This window comes from Prionailurus viverrinus, chromosome B3, assembly GCF_022837055.1.
Source record: "Prionailurus viverrinus isolate Anna chromosome B3, UM_Priviv_1.0, whole genome shotgun sequence".
Lineage (NCBI taxonomy): Eukaryota > Metazoa > Chordata > Mammalia > Carnivora > Felidae > Prionailurus > Prionailurus viverrinus.
In genome coordinates, this window is record NC_062566.1 from 79,537,441 (window position 1) to 79,559,416 (window position 21,976).

At 47.0% G+C, this 21,976-nt stretch overlaps 3 long non-coding RNA genes and 2 other non-coding genes across 6 annotated transcripts; 3 read left to right on the forward strand and 2 right to left on the reverse strand.

Moving 5' to 3' along the window:
• Nucleotides 1–932: 932 nt before the first annotated feature.
• Nucleotides 933–11,435, forward strand: LOC125167776 (uncharacterized). Of its 2 annotated transcripts, XR_007152940.1 has the most exons (4): nt 933–1,711; nt 1,817–1,976; nt 2,064–2,149; nt 9,593–11,435. It is a non-coding gene; the product is annotated as an uncharacterized LOC125167776 (long non-coding RNA). The 2 variants fall into 2 exon arrangements; XR_007152939.1 differs by having other exon boundaries at nt 945–1,976.
• Nucleotides 11,436–12,763: 1,328 nt separating this feature from the next.
• On the reverse strand, nt 12,764–12,927 carry LOC125169193 (U1 spliceosomal RNA). Its single transcript, XR_007153516.1, has one exon. It is a non-coding gene; the product is annotated as a U1 spliceosomal RNA (small nuclear RNA).
• Nucleotides 12,928–13,676: 749 nt separating this feature from the next.
• Nucleotides 13,677–21,930, reverse strand: LOC125167777 (uncharacterized). The gene is made up of 4 exons (XR_007152941.1): nt 21,843–21,930; nt 20,523–20,634; nt 17,674–17,859; nt 13,677–13,797 (listed from the first exon to the last, which is right to left on the reverse strand). It is a non-coding gene; the product is annotated as an uncharacterized LOC125167777 (long non-coding RNA).
• On the forward strand, nt 19,330–21,017 carry LOC125167778 (uncharacterized). Its single transcript, XR_007152942.1, has 3 exons — nt 19,330–20,170; nt 20,381–20,743; nt 20,794–21,017. It is a non-coding gene; the product is annotated as an uncharacterized LOC125167778 (long non-coding RNA).
• On the forward strand, nt 19,362–19,525 carry LOC125169204 (U1 spliceosomal RNA). The gene has a single exon (XR_007153524.1). It is a non-coding gene; the product is annotated as a U1 spliceosomal RNA (small nuclear RNA).
• Nucleotides 21,931–21,976: the final 46 nt, after the last annotated feature.

The following is a 21,976-nucleotide window of genomic DNA, read 5'->3' on the forward strand; positions in this document are numbered from 1 at the left end:
GTGACAGAGAATCCCAGCAGGCCCCACACTGTCAGCACAGAGACACACACTGGGCTCAAACCCACCAACCACAAGATCATGACCTCACCTGAAATCAAGAATCAGTCACTCAACCAACTGAGCCACCCAGGGAACCCAAATTTCCTTTGGAAGTCTATGTATGTGCAAGACTAAAACTCTTACTATCCAAAAAATGTTTAACAGAAACAACTGAAAAAAGCACTGAAAACTTAGTGGCTCAGATATTCCAAATTTTGTGTTAATTTATGAATCGGTATGTATTGTACAGAAAATTCCCATGTGTTCAGTGGTGATTTGAACACCACATTTTCATTCCTTATCAAATTATAAATAGGCCTTGGGGCACCTGGCTGGCTTAGTTTATAGCACATGTGACTCTTGATCTCAGGGTCTCGAGTTCAAGCCCCACATTGGGTGTAGAGATTACTTAAAACATAAAATCATTAGTGGTGCCTGGGTGGCTCAGTTGAATAAGTGTCTGACTCTTGTATTTGGCTCAGGTCATGAACCCACTGTTCATGAGCTCAAGCCCCACATCAGTCTCCACGATGATAGTGTGGAGCCTACTTGGGATTTTCTCTCTCCTCCTCTGTATCTGCCCCACCCACTCTTGTTCTCTCTCCCAAAACAAATAAACTTAAAAAAAAAAATTAATAAGTAAGGGGCACCTGGGTGGCTTATTCGGTTAGGTATCCAACTTTGGCTCAGGTTATGGTCTCATGGTTTGTGGATTCGAGCCCCGCATCGGGCTCTGAGCTGACGGCTCAGAGCATGGAGCCTACTTCAGATTCTGTCTCCCTTTCTCTCTGCCCTCCCCCGCTTCTGCTCTGTCTCTGTCTCTCTCAAAAGTGAATAAACCTTTTTTAAAAATTGTTTTCAATAATTAATTCATTAAATCTTTGTAAAATAAAACCACAGCGTGATACCACTTCACACCACCAGGTGGCTTTAATCAAAAAGATAAGCGTTGCCAAGGATGTGGAGAAATTGGGACACTCATACAGCGTCTGCAGAAATGTAAAATGGCGCAGCCGCTTTGGAAAACAGTCTGGCAGTTTCTCAAAAGGTTGAACGTAGAATTACCGAGTGACCCAGCAATTCCACCCCTAAGTAATGAGATAGAAAGAGAAAGGAAGACATGTTCACACACAGACTTATACACGAATGTTCATAACAGCATCATTCATAATAGGCAGAGTGTGGAAACAAACAAATGTCTCTCCACTGGTGAACGGACACATCCATGTGGTGTGTCTGTCCTTACGGCGAAACATTATTTAGCAGTCAAGAGGAATGAAGTACTGATTCAGTTATAACATGAATGAACTCGAAACTTTACGCTGTGTGAAGAAAGCCAGACAGAAAAGGCCACATATGCCGTGATTCCATTTTTTTTTTCATGGCACGCCCAGAATAGGCAAATCTATAGAGACAGAAAGCAGATCAACGGTTGTCTAGGGTTGGGGGGTGGCAAGGAGGAAATGAAGAATGACTGCTGATGGATGTGGGGTTTCTTTTTGATCGACAAAAATGCTCCAAAATTGATGGTGGCGATGGTTATACAACTCTGCCAGCACACTAAAAACCCGTGAATTGTGCACTTGGAACGAGGTGTCTGTGTGTGAATTACATCTCCATAAAGCTGTTATAAAGACCATTTGGAGGGTGACTGGCATGTGATCTTCATGGCGTAAGCGTTAGCTCTGATGATGATGGGGGCAGTGGGGTGGTGGTGGTTGCCCGTAACTGTTGGAAACACGCAGCGTGTCTTACTGTGAAGCATTCTGTTGTATAGGATCTCCTCTATCGAAGATCTAGGTCACTAGTGGATTATGAAAATGCTAACAAAGCACTGGATAAAGCAAGAGCGAAAAATAAAGATGTTCTTCAGGCTGAGACATCCCAACAATTATGTTGTCAGAAATTTGAAAAAATATCTGAATCTGCAAAACAAGGTACTGTTATATTAACCTTTAATTATACGGTATACCTTCAACTATTATGTGAATTAAAGAGTTAATCCTAATTTCTTTTGTTCACAGAACTTATAGATTTTAAGACGAGAAGAGTTGCCGCATTCAGAAAAAATTTAGTGGAACTGGCAGAGTTAGAACTGAAGCATGCAAAGGTTAGTGTCATAGTCAAGGTTTAATAGTTTACGTGACTTATAATTTAGAAATGAGTCAGTCTTGGGGCACCTGGGTCCTCACGATTGGTGAGTTTCAAGTCCCACGTTAGGCTGTGCGGGGGGGGGGGGGCCCCTTCAGATCCTCTGTCCCCGGTCTGTGCCCTTCCCCCGCCAAAAGTAAAAAATAAACATTAAAAAGAAAAGGGAGGGAGGGAGGGAGGGAGGGAGGGAGAGAGAGAGAGAGAAAGATAGAAAGAAAGAAAGAAAGAAAGAAAGAAAGAAAAGAAAGAAATGAATGAATGAATGAACGAATGAATGAATTATGGGGTGCCTGGCCGGCTCGTTCGGTGGAGCATGTGACCCTTGATCTCCTGGATGTGAGTTTGAGCCCCACGTTGGGTGTTGGGTGTAGAGATTACTTAAAAAAAAAAAGAAAGAGAGGAAGGCAGGGAGGAAGGAAGGAGTCAGTTATGGAATTGATAATAATCCTTTAATGACAGTTTCTTTCTGGAGGGATATTGGAAGAACCATTCCTGGATTAGAATGAATTATAATTGGAATGCTAATTTTTGAAGATCATTTTAGTACTTCAAAATAATTTAATGTTAGTAAATAAATATCCTTCGCCCAGCGTTTTTTATAGTGTTTGTTTCCTCCAGATTCAGCCCTTTCTTGTAGTTAAGATAAAGCTTGGCCCAAGCCTTCTAATAAGGTTAGAACTAGAGAATCTTAGAATTGCGAGCGAACTTAAAGATCATCTAATTCAAGCAAGAATAATACGTACAGTTTCTCTAAGCGGTCAGCTCTGCAAGACCCTAGTACCTAATATGGAAACCAGTATCATTTGTGACTGCTTAAAAAAGATAAATCTATCTTTAATAAAAACTTCTTTAAAAATTTAATATTTGCTGGCTTCAATCAGAAGGACTGAAAGTAAAAATATATTCAAAATTCCCCAAATTAGAAGTGTTAAAGAAATGTAAATAAACTTGTTAGTGTTGTTTTTTTTTTTAAATATATTTATAGTATTTACGCTTTGAAAGTCATTAAAAAGCTTGAAACTCCACTAAGACGTCCGGGACACTCCATAACGCACAGAAATCCGCTTCTGTGTCACTTTGACAAATTGGTCAGAGTTTCGTCACGTGAAATAAGAAAGATAAATTTGACGGATGCCTGGGTGGCTCTGTCGTTTGAGGGTCCGACTCTTGGTTTCGGTCAGGTCATGGTCTCACAGTTTGTCAGCTGGAGGAGCCCTGCGTCCAACTCTGCGTGGAGTCTGCTTGGGGTTCTCTCTCTCCCTGCCCCTCCCCGCTCGTGCGCTCGCTCGCTCGCTCGCTCTCTCTCTCTCTCTCAAACTCTCAAAATAAATGGGTTGGCTTTAAAAAAAGAAAGAAAAATGAATTTAATTTCTCCCACAGAAACATTTGGATATATTACCCTCAAATATTTGAATATTTTCTCTCCTACAAGCTAGACATCTTTGAGCTAAATATATTTTATCCCATACATTTCAATAAGCTTTTTATATTATTACACTAGGTCATTGCTGTTTTCAAATATTGCATGCCGGGGCCCCTTGGTGGCTCAGTTGGGTAGGCCTCTGTCTTTGGCTCAGGTCACGATCTCACGAGCTCACGATCTCACAGTCGGTGAGTTCGAGCCCGACGTCGGGCTCTGTGCTGACAGCTCAGAGCCTGGAATTGCTTCGGATTCTGTGTCTCCCTCTTTTCTCTCTCTGCCCCTCCCCTGCTCATGCTCTGTCTCTCTCCGTCTCTATGTCTGTCTCTCTCTTTCTCAAAAAAAATAAATAAGTACATAAACATTAAAATTTTTTTTCAATATTGCACCCAGAAATGGAAACACCTTTCCCACACGTGGACTTATTATTGTACACGTTTCTCCTCACGGCAGTTTTTTTTGTTTTTTTTTTTAATTTTTTTTTTCAACGTTTATTTATTTTTGGGACAGAGAGAGACAGAGCATGAACGGGGGAGGGGCAGAGAGAGAGGGAGACACAGAATCGGAAACAGGCTCCAGGCTCTGAGCCATCAGCCCAGAGCCTGACGCGGGGCTCAAACTCATGGACCGCGAGCTCGTGACCTGGCTGAAGTCGGACGCTTAACCGACTGCGCCACCCAGGCGCCCCTCACGGCAGTTTTAGAGGCATAAGGGTTTTTTTGTGTTTTTTTCTTTTTTTTCTTTTTCTTTTTGCTTGTCGTATAAGGGTTTGGTTTTTTTGTTTTTTGGTTCTTTTGTGTTTTGTCTTGTTTTGTTTAGCGCCATCTTACACCAGCTTGATTTGGCTCATAATCACACATCTTCTCCCTGTTCTCCTCCTCCTTCTTGGTCTGTTTTCGAGCCTCCAACCTATAGTTGTGTGTTTAATTCTTTGTAGGAATAGTTTTCATTTTTGTGGTAAAAAACGCATAAATGTACCGTCTTACCCACTTTTAAAGTGTACGGTTCAGCCTTGTTAAGTATATTCACATGGTCGTGCAACAGGTCTCTAGAACTTTTTCATGTACTGAGCGTTTAATTTTTAAAATGAAGTTGCAGGCCACGGTTATGTCTGTCAAATTGTAGCTTGCTAGTTTTGAGCCCAGCGTGAGATCTTTTGGAAACTTCGATTTGATCATATAGTAGTTGACTAGGAGAGTGGTGATTACTCCCAAGTGATGGACATTTGTAGTTTGTATGACCTTCCCTTTTATGTCGTCATCTAAGTTTTACTTTAAAAGATTGATCGGGACCAAAGGAGTCAACATTGGTTCATCTAACCGGATAAGTGCACGGTACCCAAAAAGGCTGAATTTTTAGTTCCCTCCCTTTCTTTCTATACTAATTGATATTAAGTTATTAATGAGTATTCTTTGGTGATGGCTATTTGGGTAGCTAGGAATTCACCTATTTATACTATCATCAACCGTTTCCATTTTATCTGTGATGGATACAAGATGTATCCAATTCCTCATTACAATGAAGCTATATGTTGAGGATTTCCTGGTCTAATCACCCTCTCAAAAGAAAATATTTCGATAAGGTTGGCACGATTTATTGTTACTGCACCCGTGTTGGTTTCTAATGTTCACTATGTTTCTTCTTTGTAAGGAGGTTACAAAATCTCTTCAGGATTTTGTTAACAGGTTTAAGGAAGGATTAGCAGATTACAGCCTGTCTGTTTTTGTGTAGCCTGTGAGCCAAGAATGGCGTTGGTTTTTTGAGAGGGAGAGAGAGATAGAGCACGAGCAGGGAAGGGGCAGAGAGAGAGAGAGAGAGAGAGAGAGAGAGAGAAAGAACACCATGCAGGCTCCTCACTGTCAGCGTGAAGCCCGATGCAGGGCTTGAACTCCCTAACCGCCAGACCATGACCTGAGCCGAAACCCAAGAGTCAGACACCTACCCGAAAGAGCCACCCAGGTGTCCCGGGGAGAGAGTATGTTAAGCAGGCTCCACGCCCAGTGCAGAATCCCAGGCGGGGCTGATCTCACGACCAACCGTGAGATCATGACCTGAGCCGAAATCGAGAGTCGGACGACGCTTGACCGACTGAGCCACCCAGGTGCCCCTCAGTGGTTCTTTGAAAAAAGGCCAAAGAATAGTATTTCGTGACACGTGATAATTACGTGACATTTAGATTTCATCTGTAAGTGAAGTTTTACTGGAATACAGCCAAGCTCGTTCCTTTGTGCTCCGTCTCTGGTTGCTTTCATGCTACTACAGCAAAACAGAGACCACATGTCTCTCAAAGTCTAAAACGTTGACTACGTGTTTAAGCCCTTTACAGAAAGTTTGCTGACCCTTACTATGTAGATGGTTGTCAGCCTCTGGTTTCCAGATTTCTGTGCTTTTCAGGTCCTTTCTGAAATGTGTTCTCTGATGGGTCTTCTGCTCCAGTGGCTCTCTCAACGAGAGGCAGTTTTGCCTCCCGGGAGACATTTAGCAATTTCTGGAGACATGTCTGGTAGTCACAACGGAGGATGGGTGGGTTTACGACCGGTATGTAGGGCGCAGAGGGCAGGAATGCTGCTAAACTTTTGACAGGGCACAGGAGAGTCCCCATTATTAGAAAGGATTCGACAGCCCCAAATACGTCAAGTGTGCCGAGACTGAGGGACACTGAGACTGGATGGCTCAGTCGGTGGAGCGTGCAACTGGTGTTCTCAGGGTTGTAGGTCCGAGCCCCACGTCGGGTGTAGAGATGACTTTAAAAATAAAATCGTTCAGGGGCGCCTGGGTGGCTCAGTCAGTCAAGCATCCGCCTCTTGACCTACCTAAGAAAATGACAATAAATTTTAAAAATAATGATAAAATAAAATCTTCTTTTAAATGGGGGGTAGGGTGGGTGGTGCCTGGCTGGCTCGTCGGAAGAGCGTGTGACTCTCGATCTCGGAGTCGCCAGTTCAAGCCCCACGTTGGGGGTAGAGAGATTACTTTAATAAACAAAACTTGGGGCGCCTGGGTGGCTCAGTCAGTGAAGCGTCTGACTCTTGGTTTCCGTTCGTGTCATGATCTCACGGGTTTGTGAGTTCGAGCCCCGTGTCCAGCTCTGCACTGATAACCGTGGAGCGTGCTTGGGATTCTCTCCCCCCGCCCCCCTCTCTGTCTCTCTCTCAAAAATAAAATAAAATAAACATTTAAAAAAAATAATAAATAAAGCTTAAAAAAAAGAAAAAAACGCCGAGGTTGAGAAACCCTGCCCTCTCGTCTGAGGTTTCTTGATGATTTTGCAAATCTGAACAAAGTCCCATTTTGGTCCCAGAATCCATAGAAGTCATTCCAAAGAGATTAGACATTGGTTAAATTTACATCCAGATGGTTTAAAACTACTTTGGATTTCACTCGTTATAACCGGGATATGTCTTGCCATGTATTGGAACCTGGTTATAACAGAAAATTAGGTCATTTGGTCACTTTTGTGTCCTTGAAGATAGTCTCAGATACTTTATTAATGAAGCATAGAATGTATGATAAAGGCAGTGAAAAAAAAAAAAAAAGGTGATGCTACTGCTGCCTATGAGGGCGTGGAGTCCTCGTGCCTGGTGGGTAAGTGTGGACCAGGGCACACCCTTCTGGAGGGCGTTGGCAGTGTGTCAAGTGCAGGATGTGTATCCTTGGACTTCGTCCCACTGGAGGGATATACCTTTAAGAAGATCATGTCGGAAATACAGACAGGCTCAGAATCCATCGTTCTACTGGCACAACATGGACAGTTACTGGGGCACTTGAAATTCTTAAATGTTTATGTTCCCCCAATTTCAGGCGCTCAGTAAAGTTGCAAGAAAAGTACAAAGAATCCCTGGATAGTTGTCACTAGGGTCCTCAAATGTGCATATTGTCATGTTCGCTCTGTCCTCCCCTCCCCCTCTTCCTCCCTCCCTCTTTACTTTTCCTCTTTACACAGTACACACACACCCCACACCCCTACCCTTATACATACCTGTTTTTGTCTTAAACCATTTAGGTTGCAGCTAGGAAGCCTCTTGGCTCTTAAACACTTCAGTGTCGATTTCCTAACACCAAATAATTCTCTTGAGTACTTGGAGCAATTACAAAGATCAGGAAATTACTATGGATACAGTACCATTATCTAATCCACAGACTTTTATGCCACCAGTTGTCTAATAATGAATAATGTCTTTAGTGGCAAAAGGATCCTCAAGATAATACATGACATTTGGCGCACAGGTCTTTTTATTTATTTTTTAAGTTTATGTATTTATTTTGAGAGAGCGAGCGAGAGAGAGCGCGAGCGCACACGTGGGAGAAGGGGAGAGGCAGAGCGAGCGAGCGAGCGAGAGAGCGAGAGCGAGAGCGAGAGAGAGAGAGAGAAAGAGGGAGAATCCCAAGGCAGGCTCCAGCGCTGTCAACGCAGAGCCCCGGGCGCAGGGTGGGGTGGGGGAGGGCTCCAACTCACGAAACCGAGACCGTGAGATTGTGACCTGAGCAGAAACCGAGAGTCGGACACTTAACCGACAGAGCCACCCGGGCGTGACTTTTCGTTTTTCTTGGGATGAGCTCTACACCCGCTGTAGGGCTTGAATTCACGACCCCCAGGATCGAGAGAGTCGAGAGTCGCGCGCTCTACCAACTGGGCCAGCCAGGTGCCCTCCCCGCCCCGCACCCCCCGCACGTGTCGTTTTAGACTTCCTGAACCCGGAAAGTTCCTGAGTCTTTGTATTTCATAACATTGGACACTGAAAAGCACAGGTCTATAAAATGTCCCTCGCTTTGGGTTCGTCTAGTTATTGAGTTTAGATTCCCCACCTGTGGCGGGAATCGCCCAGAAGTGGTGCTCGGACCTTCTCGTTGTTGCATCCTTTCAGGAGGTACGTGCCGTCGATGAGTTGCCTCGCTGGCAGTGTCTGACTTTGATCATTTGGCTCAAGTGATGATGTCTGCAGGTTTCTCAGTGGCCAAGTTACTATTTAACACTTTGAAATGAAGAAGTATTCTGCGGGGAGATCCTTGGGACTGTGTAAATACCCCATCGCTTACCCAGCACTGTCCCACCGAATTTTGTGTGATGATGGAAGTGTCCTGTCATCAGCACTGTCTGGTACGGTAGCCACTAAGTAGCCACACGTGGCCGTCAAACGCCTACACTTGAAATGTGGGTGGTGCAACTGAGAAACTGAGTTTTTATTTAACTACTATTAACAGAAATTTAAATTTTCCATCGCCGCGCGTACCTAATGGCTACGGTATTGGCATTTCAGCCTTATGCTCAAAGCCACCGTTCATGACTTTTGCCTCCGTCGATTATTGCGGTGGCTGCCAGACGGTCACTTTTCTAATCCCATCGTTTTAGTTGGCTTTCTACTTACTGGAAGGAAGAGGTTTTCCTTTACCCCGTGTATTTATCGGTGTCATCCACATATGCTTACATTTGTCCGGACACGTGTCTAAATTTGGATGCCAGCGCCCATGTTTTACAAATGGGTACGTAGGCCTGTCTGAATGTTACAGAATGCCGTTGTACGGGAACTTACGGCTATGTGTATAAAAACTGGTATCACTCACTACTTTAGTCCTGAAAGCGTACGTTATAATTTAATATGCCTCTACCCTGATACACAGATTTTAACGGCTAGAGGAAAGGGATAAGAACCGGCCTTGCAAAACGTCCGGTAGTTTGACTTGGACACACAGGGCATGTTTCATCCCTCGTTAGAATCATGCCGAGTGATTCAACACCATAATACTGATCTAGACGGAAATGCCCTGAAGAAATCTGGTGTGTGGAAAACCTTGCACGTGAAACAAAGGATACGGTTTTATGTCTTTAAACCCGTACGTGTGTGGATAGTGAGTAGCTGTTTCCGGAGTTCTGTTGTCTTAATAAAGGTGGCGTTAGTTACGGGATTCCCAGCGCTGTTATATTTTCACTGCAACTCTTCCAGGCTGTCTGCACTTCATGATTTATTTTTCCTTCCTTTTTAGGGTAACCTACAGTTGCTGCAGAACTGCTTGGCAGTGTTAAATGGAGACACATAAGCCACACTCCGCCTTTGGTTAAAAAGGGCTGCCTTCCTTCAGATTTTATTTTTGTTTTCTTAATGAGATTAGGCATTTACTGCTCACTGGAAACAAAAGAAACAGCTGACCAAGTGCATCTACTCTCCTTTTTTTCTGAGAAGCGATGGAGCGGTGCCGTCCACGGGTTTTGCGGGTCCGTCCGTCCGTCTGTGTGGTGGAACGCTGCCCTCCTGCAGCTCCCCGTGTGCTCCCTGGGACGGTTGTCCATCACCGTGCGCTCCTCCTCTTCCGAAGCCCAGCGTTCAGTCCTTTTTTAAGTAGCCTCTGTAACGGTCTTTATTTTCTGAATAGCGTTCCTTATGGCTGCCAATCTTATTTCCCTTTAAGTAATTTCTGATGTTTAACCCTTTCAAAGATGCATTGTTCAGACAAGATAAAGGTTGCCATTACCTTGTGTTTTCTTTTGGTGTTTTTGTTATGTTTTGTTTTGTTTTGTTTTTTTAAAAACATTGTATGCCACCTTAGTTCATCCATGTATCCTGGTAAAAGCATCTTAATCAGACTTATTTTTAATTAATGAACATTTCTTAGAAGTTTTGGGACAGACTTTATGTAATCTTTGTAAGTATGATTTCTGATGAAAAGCGACTGCATTAGTATGTTTGCCTTAAACTTGTAGACTAAACCGACTATTGTCAAATAAACCGTGGTAACAGTGATAGTTTTTAACTCTGTGGTCATTGTATCACTCTAAAATTTGGAGTAGCTATAATCAATCTACTCCTTCGTTATGCTTTACAGTGCAGGTCTTCTGTCTTTTTTCTCTGAAAATGGCATGTTGAACCAGGTTCACCAATCCCCTTACGAAAGAATGAACTGCTTCTCTGTGTGCTCTCAGCCTTTCCTAGAAGATGGAATTGGGCAGAGGCAGGTTCGAAACAGCTGTTTCTAAAATACAGGAGGCAGACAGAATGGTCCGTCTGTGATGGTTTCCTGAATTCCATCCCTAGCCGGGCCAGTTAACCCTGAGACACGCCATCGAGCCACTTGATAGTTCTACTAGTGTACGGATTGGTATGGAGAGAGAAAGAGTGCTGTAAGGAACAGCCCTCGTGGGGGGGGGGGGGGGGGGGGGGGGTGGAGATTGGAATATTTGGAATGGAAGGCTCCAAAAAGGGTACTAGTTACAATACAAATACGATTGGCCTTTTTAATGTGAATTATCGCCACGTCATTTCTAATTTAAAATTCGATTGTGTGGTTTGGTTTTTTTCACTGTCTAACTTTTCTTCCAGTTGGAAACCACAGGTATTTGGGTTGGTCACCTTGTAGGTGGGTTCCTCGTTTACATTTTCCCCACCCCTGGTCTAGGTCTTCTGCGTAGTCACCATGATCCCAGCCTTGCTCTCCGGCATGTTCTCTTGCCTTACTGGTGTGCTGGTTCACGTTTCTCTCTTTCACTGGCGTTGTTCCCTGGTTATTCCCTGATGTCGTTTGTACTACCCCCCCCCCCCCCCCCCCCCCCCGTTTGCTTGAGAAATCTGTGTCTTTGGTCTTCCTGTCTGTCCCCTTCACTGGTGAGAAGACGCCCACGCGATGCTCACCAGTGGATAAACGGGACAGAGAGCCCTGGCTTCGGGACTCGGGTGCAGTCCCTTCGCCGTCTGCCCTCGTGGCCTAGGCAGGTTTGGTTCGCTTGACCTCTGTCTGCCTCAGTTTCTCTACTACAAAGGACATACTGACCTACCTACCTCACAGGGGTGTTGTGAGGATAAATAAACATTGGTACAGTGCTTTGAAAACGTGACGGTGCTGTGTAAATGCTAAGAAACAGCAAGTACGGGGCAAAAGGCAGTAATACAGTGTCGCACCTATCCATCCGCTAATCTGCTTGTTTGTACCAAGGGGGCCTTATTCCGGGCAAGGGTAGGAGAGTGGTAGGTACATCCCTTGGTCCCTGGTTTACATGTTTACGGTGTCTGTTGGGGTGGGGGTAGAGTGGAAGCAGCAAGTTACATATTAGTGTGGGGCAGGGTGCTTAACAAAAACACACATAAATGAGTTGACCGCACTATCCAAGGAAGGACCTTGTCACAAAACACACAAAGAAGGTGAAGAATGTAGGTTACTCCCTCAAGGGCATACTTTAGGAAAGATGCTACTTTGTACCTCCAGAACAATGGAAGTATTCCGCAGCTCAGCTGCTGGTTCGCCGTAAAACCAAACCAAACCAAAAACTGGTTTCAATACTCTCGTGGTGTGGCATTTACGAAACATTTAGGGACCATCTTGTGCCTGGGGGACACAAAGGAGAAAGAGGAAGACGCCCACTAACAGAGACAAAGCCCTGCACTGGGTAGTAGTACAGGGTTTCTCCCACAGAGTGTCTTTACTGCACGTTCTGAGGGGAAGAGAGTGACGCGAGCAGTAGGAATGAACGACCCAGGAGGAATGAAGGTGGCGGGGTCGGTGGCAGTGAAGGTGGAGGATGGTAAAGAAAGGAAATTGCGAAAGAAAGTGGGGGTCCCCGGGCCGCTAAGGCCCGTGAGGCTTAAAGACTGGGCGAGTTTCTCCTCTGCCCCTAGTTTGGGAAAGCGCCTACAACACAGATTCCGTGGTGAACTGCTACAGAAGTTGAGCTCAAACAGACCTTTTTGAAGTGAGGCACTACGCACAAGTTAACAGAGCAGGGTGGTGGATTTCAAGGAGACACTGCTGGGGGGGGGGGGGGGGGGGGCGGGGGACGAGGTGTCGCAGGACGTACAAAGAAAAGAAAACGACCACGAAGCGCAGACGTACTTCTGCGCCGTCTCCTGGCCCCCCGCAAGCCCTGACGTGCTCGCCTATCACCACGTTCTCAGGCGACCGGAAAAATCTTCTCCGTGCTGCCGCAGGACGCGGGCTACAATTGGCGGAAAACGAGGCAAAGAAAAGCGAAACAAAGCCAAGCAAAAGCGGAGAAGCGCGCTTCTACTACTTTCCTGCAGGATTGTTTGGGGCGTCCCGGGACGCGTATACTACGAGAAATAACGCCACAGCAACAGCGCGGCCGTACTGTTGGTGCGAGGCTGAGGCACACAACCCCACGTCGCCGCGTAGCTAAACCCAAACTCTTTCATTCAGACTACGAGAAGCCAGGGGAAAGCGCGAACGCAGTCCCCCACTACCACAAATTATGCAGTCGAGTTTCCCACATTTGGGGAAATCGCAGGGGTCAGCACATCCGGAGTGCAATGGATAAGCCTCGCCCTGGGAAAACCACCTTCGTGATCATGGTATCTCCCCTGCCAGGTAAGTATGAGTTGCTCGCCCCGCCTCGACCCACACCCTCGCGCTCGCCACGCTTCTTACACACGGTCACTTGCCCCACGCGGCTTCCGCGCCCCGGATGCCCGCAGCCCCCCTCAGCTCCAACCTCTCCCGTCCGCAAAACAACCTCGGGCGCCTTTGCCTAGCCCCCACGCGGGACGTGCGCGCCCAGGCGGTCCGGGACCGGCAGCCTCTGCGCGCTTGTTCATCTACATACGCCACGCCTTGTCGCGCGCTTCCCCGCGTCGCGGCTCCAGCTCTGGGACAACGGATGTGCTAGTGTCCCGGCAGACCGCCGGTGCCTGGAGCGAAGGATGGGGGGAGGGCGGCGAGGAGTCGGGACCGGAGGGGAGACCCGAGAAGACGGGGTCCCGCGGCGTCCAGAAGCTGCAGGCCCCACCCAGGCGGTGGGTTAAGTCTCCCCTTCCTTGCAACGAAAATTACATGCAATGCGCAACAGAGAATCAACTCAACCTTAAATACTAAGAGTTTTGTCACCAATTTAACACGAAATTGTCTTAATCCTCAGTATGACCTTTCGGATTACGTAGTAACCTAATCTTGCGACAACGAAAAGAAAATTTGAACAGAGGGCGTCAGTCAGGACAAGGCGTCCATTCTCAAGAGTAGATGTGTGGGCTGGGGAGGGGCGTCCAATGGTCTCCGAAAATCAAATGAACGGAAATATCACGTTTTCATCCTGTGGGCTTCGGCTGCCTCTTTCAGCCTGCCCGGATTTGTCTTTTCCTCTTCTGTACAAGAAGATTCTTTCCGGAGATCGAGTGGAGGTAAAGGTAAATATCCTCTTCAGATAGGAGCAAAATGATTGAAGTGTTGTGTGTTCCTGGGTGATCGGGTCCCTGGAGCAAAGCAAGGCAAGAGACAGGACTAGAGATTATTGGGTCAGCAAAGACTTCTCTGAGGTTCTAGCAGCATCAAGATCCGAGTTAACGTGTTGTACGTCCTTTTACTTTACTTTTCTTTTCTTTTGTTTTTTAATTTATTTTGAGAGAGAGCGCGGGAGGACGGGGCGAGAGCAGGGGAGAGGGAGAATCCCAAGCAGGCTCCGTGCTGTCAGCGGGGAGCCCCACGCGCACCGAGCCCCCTCTCCGCCCCCTCCCCGCCCCCAACCGTGAGATCATGACCAAGGCTCGTTCCCTTAAGGGACTGAGCACCCAGGTGGCCCACGTTTTGGATTGTTAGTTGTTTCAGGAAGTTTCCTTTCTTAGGGTGTACTACTCCTCAAAACAAACAAATGGTTCTCTTCCCTAACCCCAGGAGAATTATCAAAACCAAGAAATGAACATTGATACAATCTTACTACTCTACAGACGTTATTCCCTTTTCCATCAATTGTCCCAATAATGTCCTTTAGAGCAAAGGAAAATTCAAAATCATGTGTTGCATTCAGTTGTCATGTCTCTTTATCTGAAATAGTTCCCAGGTAGTTCTTTGCATTTCATGATGCAGGCCTTTTTTGAACGCTACGGGCCAGTCATTTTGGAGACCGTCCTTCAGTTTTTGAGTTGTCCTGGCTTCCCTCGCAAGTACATTTTTGTACTTGCATTTTTGACACGAAGGCTACGTAAATGATACCGTGTCTGTTATGGGTTGGTTTGTGTCCCTCCAAAAAAATATGTTGAAGTCCTAAGTCCTGGTACCTAGGACTGTGACCTTCTTTGGAAATCTGATCTTTGCAGATACAGTCGGGTGAAGGTGAGGTCACTCGAGCGGGCCCTGATCCAATGTGACTGTTTTCCTTACGCGAGGAAGACGGCAACGTGAAGAGACTCGCTGACAGAACACCATGCGATGGCAGAAGCAGAGAGTGTAGTGATGTAGCCGCAAGCGAGCCAAGGCTTGGCTTGTCACCACCGGGAGCTGGGGAGTAACGGGGGACGATTCCACTCAGAGCCTCAGAGAGAGAGTATGGCCCTGCTGGCACCTTGCTTTTGGACCTCTAGCTTCCAGAACTGTGAGAGAAGACACTTCTGTTTTTTTAAGCCACCCAGTTGGTGGTATTTTATTATGACAGACCTAGCAGATGTATACAGGCCTCCTCTGGGCACCACGTTTGGAGGCACGTGAAGGCAGTTTGTTCTATTACTGGTGGGGTTAACATCGACTACTTAGTGAAGGAGGTGTATCGGTTACCCGTCTCTGTGTAACAGATTGCCGTAAAACTTAGCGATTGGAAATAATGACCGTTTCACTTGCTCACAATTCTGTGGATCAGCGATTCTGGCTGGGTTCCACCGGGCAGTTCTGCCGGTCTCAAGCGGGATCGCTGGAGCCGCGGCGGCCAGCCTGCAGGTCACCTGGGGCCTAGTCGGTCTAGGGGACTTCGGCAGACACGGTTCACGTTCACTCCGGCGATGTCATCCTCCAACGGGCTAACCCAGGCTTCTTCTCATGGTGGCCTCAGGACAGGCAAGTGAGGGCCAGTCTTAGTGAGCAAGTGATTTTCAACCTTCTGCTTGCATCCCATTTACTAATGTCCCATTAGCCAAAGCAAGTCACATAGCGAAGGCCAAAGTCAGTAGGCTGGGGTGTTGCAGAAGCACCTGGGTACTGGGGCCAGCACTGCAACTGTCGGCCACTGGAGGTGTTCATCAAGTTTTCCCTTTGTAATTATTAAGTGATTTGTATGGAGATAATTTGAGGATATGTGAATATCCTGTTTAACACAACAGTTTTTAGCATCCACTGATGGCTCTTGCGTTATGATTGCCAAATGTCCATTTTCTAATGCCATCATTCATTCTTCAGTTATCAGCTGGCATCGTAAGGTAGGACTTTCCCTCCTTCCCTGTGTGCTAACGATACGAACTCATGGTTGTTATTTTGTTCAGTTGTTTGTAACCCAAAACTGTTTTGAAATTTATTTTGATGTTCTAATGTTCTCAGATCGGGCCTATAAAAACCCCTTCAGGGTGCCTACGGTGTCCTTCGGACATGTCCATAGCATTTTTGGAGCATTTCCGTGTCTTCTGGCACAAGATGTTCCAGGGCCATTATGTATCTGTCTTGGCTCGTGAAAATTATCTATTTCTCCAAAGAGGCCTGGTTCTTTTTAGTGGGGAGTGGTTTTAGAAAACAAGATCAAGGGGCGCCTGCGTGGCGCAGTCGGTTGGGCGGCCGACTTTGGCTCAGGTCGTGATCTCACGGGTTCGGTTGGTGAGTTCGGCCCGCTTTGGATCCTCAGCCCCCCTCTCTCTGCCCCTCCCCCGCTCACACATTGTCTCAAAAACAAATAAACGTTAAACAAATAAACATTAAGAGCAGGAGGAGGAGGAGGAGGAGGAGACAGAAAGAAAAGAAAAAAAGAAAAAAGAAAAAGAAAGGAAGCAAGATCAAGGCGGTAGGTATGTCTAATGCTACTGTCTTTGCCTCTAGGCCCCTTCAGTGGATAGAGGTAGAGAATATGTGTATTTCCTATCACCTGTCTACAGATGTAGATTAAAAACAATGAGCCCAGGGACAGCTACGTGGGTGGTTCAGTTGGTTAAGCATCCGTCTCTTGATTTTGGCTCAGGTCATAACCTTGGGGTCATGATATTGAGCCCTGCCTCCGGCTCCCTGCTAGGTGTGGAACCTGCTTAAGATTCTCTCTACCTCTGTCTCTGCCCCTCTCCCCCCTCTCAAAATAAATTAATAAACGTAAAGAAAATTCTCTCTCCCTCTCTCTATGCCCTCTCCCCCACTCGCTCCTTCTCTCTCTTTAAAAAAAAAAAAAAATTAAAAAAATAAATAATGAGCCCACACCAGTACCTTAAATTCCAACTCTCAATTTTATGCAAGTGGGTCCTCCTTGCCCTCCACCATTCCATATTTGTTTGTTTGCTTGCTTTAATTTTTTTAACGTTTATTTATTTTTGAGAGAGAGAGAGAGAGAGAGAGAGACCGATCACAAGCAGGGGAGGGACAGAGAGAGAGAGAGGGAGACACAGAATAAACAGGCTCCAGGCTCCGAGCTGTCAGCACAGAGCCTGATGAGGGGCTCGAACTCACAAACCGTGAGATCATGACCTGAGCTGAAGTTGAACGCTTAACCAACTAACCGACTAAGCCACCCAGGCACCCCGTGTTTTTGGTTTTGTTTTTAATGTTTATTTATTTATTTTTTAAATGTTTATTTTTGTGAGAGAGAGAGCGAGAGAGCGAGAGAGCGAGAGAGCGAGAGAGCATGAGCAGGGGAGGGGCAGAGAGAAAGGGAGACACAGAATCAATTCAAAGCAGGCTCCAGGCTCCGAGCCGTCAGCGCAGAGCCCGATGTGGGGCTTGAACCCATGAACCGCGAGATCGTGACCTGAGCGAAAGTCAGGCGCTTAACCGACTGAGCCACCCAGGTGCCCCAAATGTTTATTTATTTTTGAGAGCAAGAGAGACAGAGCATGAGCAGGGGCAGAGAGAGAGAGAGAGAGAGACAGACAGACAGACAGACAGATGGACAGAATCTGAAGCAGGCTCCAGGCTCTGAGCCATCAGCACAGAGCCCGACGGAGGGCCCAAACTCATGAACCGTGAGATCATGACCTGAGCTGAAATCAAGAGTCGGATATCCGCTCAACAGACTGAGCCACCCAGGCGGACCATCATTCCATATTTGTTTGTATCTCCTTTCTCCAACAGTAAGAACCTTGACTCCCAACATCCATTTAGTCATTAGCTCAATCCTACAATATACACAACGTTGTTACAGAACTGTTACGACCATACAGCTATGAAATACAAACCTACTATGGGACAGTTCAGTATGTGTTTGCAGTTCTTGTCTTTGGACTTGAAGATGTTTATAGTCGATGCACTGCGCCCAAAAGTCATTTCAGTTGGTTATTTTTTTTTCTTCCAGTGTGGCTACACTATTCATCTCAGATCGCTAGGTTCGGTTATGCTTATGTTCAACGTTAGGGATGTTCCCCCTGTGATTTAAAAATATATGTAAAATATTAATAGAATTCCAAAAGTCAAAATTACAGAGAAAGGTGTACTCAGAAAAGCATCACTCTCTCCTTCCACTCCCCCCCCCCCCCCCAGGCAATTTCATCATTTATCTATTTAGAGAGTGCTAGTCGGGGAGAAGGGGAGAGGGGCAGAGGGGGAGAGAGAGAATCTTAAGCAAGCTCCACACTCAGTGCCCAGCCCACGACCCTGGGATCCTGACCTGACCTGACCTGAAGTCAAGAGTCAGACACCCAGGTGTCCCTAGTCTTCTGTTTCTTTTGGCAAGACTGTATAATTTTCTTGTTTTCACACTTTTCCTACACAAACGGTAGCATACTACATATATTTGGGGGCCTTCCCCCCCCCCCCACTTAACACAGTCGATGTGTCATACCTAAAGCGAACCCACAAGTCAAGCAACCCTGTCCTAACCTCCTGGAGGCCACAAGGTCAGCCAAAGAAACAAGTAAACAAACTAGAAAACCCAAACGAGGGCTCACCAGCCTTTGCAAAGACTGTGATTTCTCAGTGGGGAAAATGTTAGAAAAAAACGGTGACAAAATCAAACCCCTCAATCCAACTGCAAACTGCAAACTGCTGTGCAGTGCCTGGCTGGCTCAGTTGGTAGACCATGGGGCTCTGAGTGAAGAGTTCTAGCCCTACATGGGTGTACAGATGGATGAGGGAAACAAAGGCAAGAGAAACGTAGCTTAAACTAGATCTCCTTACAGCTTGCAGCCCACTGATAGAGAGCTGAAACATGCAGAGCGTGACCTTCCTCAAGGAGCTCACGGCTGCCGTAGTGCCTTAATGTTTATATTTCGTTAAAAACTAAAAGCAACCTTACCATGACAGCAGCTAGCCCCTCAGGGTCCTGAAAGCCTTGCTTCAAAATTCCTTGGAAACTTACTTTATCTCTATCCCCCCCTCCCTCCACAAATTTAAAAATATATCATCAAGTCACTCCTCACAAGCCCAGTGCAGCTCTTTCTGCCTGCCCACCGGGTGCTGTGCTGGTGCTACGTATAATAACAACACCTTTTTGCACTGAAACGTCTGGAGAAACCTTTCTTAGCCATCTGCTCATGAATCCACGTCATAATTAAAAAAACAAATAAATAAAATAAATAAGAGAACTACAAACTAATGTTCATTTTAACTGGAAGAATCACAGCCAGGCCTCCCCCGGTTCTTCTACTTTCGTCCCCCAAGGGTGTGAAGTTCCTCCGCCCACTCCGGCGACAGGGCGTGGCGTATGTAGATGAGCATGCGCGCATTGGCTGCCGGTCCCGGACAGCCTGGGCGCGCACGTCCCGCGTGGGGACTAGGCAAAGGCGCCCGAGGTTGTTTTGCGGACGGGAGAGGTTGGAGCTGAGGGGGGCTGCGGGCATCCGGGGCGCGGAAGCCGCGTGGGGCAAGTGACCGTGTGTAAGAAGCGTGGCGAGCGCGAGGGTGTGGGTCGAGGCGGGGCGAGCAACTCATACTTACCTGGCAGGGGAGATACCATGATCACGAAGGTGGTTTTCCCAGGGCGAGGCTTATCCATTGCACTCCGGATGTGCTGACCCCTGCGATTTCCCCAAATGTGGGAAACTCGACTGCATAATTTGTGGTAGTGGGGGACTGCGTTCGCGCTTTCCCCTGGTTATCTGGGTTTGCGAAGAACAGAAACGGCTTTTCTTGCCCGCGTTGGCGCAAAAGCGATTTTTCTGGACGTTCAGTTCTCCACAGTTACGCCTATGGCGTCGGGACAGCGGTCTCGGCAGTGTCTTGGGGTTTGCTGTTTTGTTTTTTCTTTTGATTCTTCTCTCGCGTTGTTTTCTTAAGGCGCTTTTCAACGCGTGCTCCTGGGCCCACAGTTTCAGCATCGCCTAGTCCCGCGGGGGCTGGCTGGTTACGACCGCGAAACGCAGCAACGTTTTATAGAGACCTTACTTTCACGGAATCCGCCAAGCTCTAGATAGCAGCCCCTTCTGTAGTACAGGATTCCCAGTTGATCCCAGAGACGCTTGGAGAACCGATCTAACATCTTATTAGCTTTGTCTTTTTTCCGAAAAATTTTTAGCGTTTGGTTTCCGAGACAGCAAGCGTGAGCGGGGAAGGAGCAGAGAAAGAGGGAGCCCCAGAATCTGAAGCAGGCTCCAGGCTCTGAACTGTCAGCACAGAGCCAGATCCGTGGCTCGAACTCACCAACCGTGAGTTCAGGACCTGAGCCCAAACCCCACGCTTTAGCGGACTGAGCTACCCAGGACCCCTGCATTTTAGTTTTCTAACTATACCCCCTGAGAGGTAAGTTCCACGAGGCCAGAGATTCTTGTCTATTTTGTTGATTGCTCCATTCCATACTTGGCTACAACAGTGCATGGCGGCATAATAGGCTTTTAGTATATGCTTCATTAATTAACTTCTAGATCGCGGGGTTAAAAAAAAAAAAAAAGTTTCTGGGGCGCCTGGGTGGCTCAGTCCAGTCAAGCATCCTGACTCTTGATTTCCGCTCAGGTCACGATCTCACAGTTTGTGAGGATCCACCCACCAGTCTACCCCATCGGCCTCCAACCTAGCCTGGTTCAGCCCCTTCTCACTTTAGAAGAATGGGATCATTTTACAAACCATCAGAAAAAGGTAAGTCAGGGGTATGCACCTTAGTTTTCTCCCATGCCTTCCTCTTCTGTTCTTCCATCATGCTTCACTCTGGTTCAAGGTGTAGGGGAGACAGAACTTTACTTTTACCCTGTTAGGGTCTCCAGCAGGGCCTGAGAATTAAATTGGACGTAAAACAGAATATCAGAAGGAAAGCATACAGATTTTTTCCATGTACGTGGGAGACCCCATAGTAACATGAAAACCCAAAGAAGTGGCTAGGTGGGTCTCCTTGACCCCATAGTAACATGAAAACCCAAAGAAGTGGCTAGGTGGGTCTCCAAGGAGCCCTGGTTCCTTTTTTTTTTTTTTTTTTTTTTTTTTTTTTTTCCATTTTGTGTATCTGGAGGCCAAGATCCGGTGGTGCTTAGCGTTCACGGATACTGATGTGTGATTGTATTTAGGCCCTGCACCAGTTTTACTCCACGGATTATGATCCATTATTTTTTTGTTTTATTTAAAAAAAATTTTTTTTTAACGTTTATTTATTTTTGAGACAGAGAGAGACAGAGCATGAACAGGGGAGGGACAGAGAGAGAGGGAGACACGGAATCTGAAACAGGCTCCAGGCTCTGAGCTGTCAGCACAGAGCCTGACATGGGGCTTGAACTCGCAGACCGTGAGATCATAACCTGAGCCGAAGTCAGACGCTTAACCCCTATGATCGATTATTATCATGATCTCGATTTGGCCAGTGGGAACCCTTTCAAAATGGCTCTTGTGTGCTTGACATGTCCACATCAGTGGCACATTGCTTTACTTTTTGGCACAGCTCCATGTTTCAGGGCATGATGAGGCCGACTGATACCCAGCCGTGTCGGCCAGTCTGGTGGCCTGGCTCCTTTGACCCTCCTGTGCGCACCGACCTGGATTCCTTTGAGGGAGGTGGTTACTTCCTGAAATAGGCCAAGGTGCTTTGGACTTCCTGGAGAGGCACTGGAGTCAAAGGCCGGGGAGAAGAGAACACCAGTGCCGGGGTTGGACTCCTTGCCCTGGCTCCATGTATTTTAACATCCCCTCGGGTGTGTGCCCACCCACCCAGTGAAAGTCCCACAGAGGCACAACAGGTCACATCTACGTGGCCTTCCCTTGCCTGTGTCGCCACTGCCTGACTGGGTGGCAGGCACTGCTGTGTCTGCAAGGATGTGGGGCCGTACCTTGGAAGCACCCGGCCACTCCCCATGACACCCCGGACAGGAAGCGTCGGCCATGCTAGGGCCCACTCTTGCATTTGCTGGATGCCAAAACCCACCTCCCCCCTCCACCCCTCACCCTGCTAGTCCCCCAAAGCGCCAAAGCTAGGTCCCCAGGGATTCCACACCTCCACATCTCATCAGGCACATCCAGTGAAGGTGGTTGAGGTTTTATCTTTGGTGCCTGTCTGCTGGTCTCTGCCTGTAGATGGTGACATTAGAGGCTGGGGTCTCTCTGTGGCTTCCCGAAGGTCAACTGTTG